Source organism: Ctenocephalides felis, unplaced genomic scaffold (genome assembly GCF_003426905.1).
Source record: "Ctenocephalides felis isolate EL2017-DRISC unplaced genomic scaffold, ASM342690v1 CF-g0.4_SCAFFOLD_03214, whole genome shotgun sequence".
NCBI lineage: Eukaryota > Metazoa > Arthropoda > Insecta > Siphonaptera > Pulicidae > Ctenocephalides > Ctenocephalides felis.
The window spans coordinates 74,765-76,569 of NW_020539368.1; the positions used below are offsets into that span (position 1 = coordinate 74,765).

Below are 1,805 nucleotides of genomic sequence, written 5' to 3' on the forward strand. Positions count from 1 at the left end.
TCAGAAGTATTTATTAACCGTGACTAATAACTTCTTTCTTTTAGCTGCAGCCCGAATGGCTTATCCTATTATTATTAAGGAGTCATATTACTGTTGTGAACAACCTATGAATATAATTTATGTTACCGTTTACTAATTTTGATTCTGTTTGAATATGCTTGTTTGCCATTAAAAAAAAAAAAAGAAATGGGTTTTCGTCTTACTTTCAGATCTTATATATGTTTATATATATATACCCAGTAAACCACAGAAGTTAAATCCACGTAACTCATTTTGTAACTTTCGTTTCGAAACTGATGTTAAGTAAAAAAACCGATGCTGTTACGTATAGTTGTGAGCTCTAACCACCGTCGACCAGTTTAAACGTTTATAATACTGCTTTGTTCGTATCTGTCGGTACGTGGCGTGGTACGTTGCACGGTCACATACATTTGCCTTTGAAAATAGCCGTGAAGTGTTTTATGAACGAAATGTCAAATTAAATATAGGTTAACTCGGCCAGTGCATCGTGGACGCATAATTGAGTATTTTATCGTGTATGTTTGAAATGCAAGATATTTCCTTTATTGAAGCGTTATTTATTAATTGCTTTTAAATTTAGTGCGAAATCAGTTGTAGAAATTAGTTAAACAGTCAGCTGGAAAAGTATTTAATATGAAACCGGCAAACAAGGTGAGTCTAATTGTACTGAAATATATTTTTAACTTCCCGTAGGGTAAGTTATTGTAATGGGCCGAAAATCGGAATTGAAAATTTTTACATTTCTCGACGTTTTGAAGGTTTCTGAACGTTTTGGCATACTCCAGAAAAAATGGATGTGTGTGTGTGTGTGTGTGTATGTATGTGTGGATACAAATTTCCAGTCACGTTTTAGGGCGCACGGATCAACCGATTTGAATGGTTCAAAAAACATTCGATTCCTATTGATAGGGAAAAGAGCTGATTAGTTTTTGGCAAAGGCAGGTCCAGCCGTTTCGGAGATACGGAGCAAAGAGTGCAGAAAATAGAAATCGAATTTTTGAGAGAACGGAGTATCCGATTTGAATGATCTAAAAAACATTCAATTAGTAATGATTGGGAGAAGTGTTTATTAGTTTTTGGCAAAGGCAGGCCCAGCCATTTCGAAGATACGGAGCTAAATATGTAAAAAATAGCAGTTTTTGAGAGAACTAAGCGTCCGATTTAAATGATTCAAAGAACTTTCTGCTTGTCTTAAAAAAAAAATTTTTTTTTTTTTTTTTTAGTTTTTTGTATATCGAAAATATTTCAGATTTTATTTTATTATTTTATATTAGACAATGATACAATTCAGACAACTATTTGAAAGATTCAGACAACCATTAGACAACTATTTGAAAACATTCAGTATTCAACGGGAAGTTCCAGCAATTTGCCTTAAGGCACGATGCCATAATTGCCTCAAGACAGAATTCCACTTACAGCTAGTTTAATTTATAAATTATTATAATAATGTTTAGTCATTTGCAGTATATAGGCCGCCTTCAATGCAAAGTCTGTTCATGTATTGTGATAATTGATTTATCATGTAATAATTGAAATTTCTAACACACCAGTCAGAAACATAACCTCAATTCAGTGACATATGAATAAAGAGAAGTAAGTTATATAGTTTTATACATATTCATTTTTTATAGTTCCATTAGTATCAGAACTATTTAGCTAAGCACAAACTGATATAAGTTGGTTTTCAATTGTAGAGAAAATTACAGTGCTGATAACCCCTACGAAAATGGATTTCAAACTAGGGAAATTTTCTCCAATAGAGAAGATAAATACAAAGTTAG

General features: G+C 32.4%; 1 long non-coding RNA gene across 1 annotated transcript; it reads left to right on the top strand.

Moving 5' to 3' along the window:
• The first annotated feature begins 496 nt into the window (after positions 1–496).
• LOC113381939 lies at positions 497–1,587 on the top strand. The gene is made up of 3 exons (XR_003367606.1): positions 497–536; positions 602–672; positions 1,479–1,587. It is a non-coding gene; the product is annotated as an uncharacterized LOC113381939 (long non-coding RNA).
• Positions 1,588–1,805: the final 218 nt, after the last annotated feature.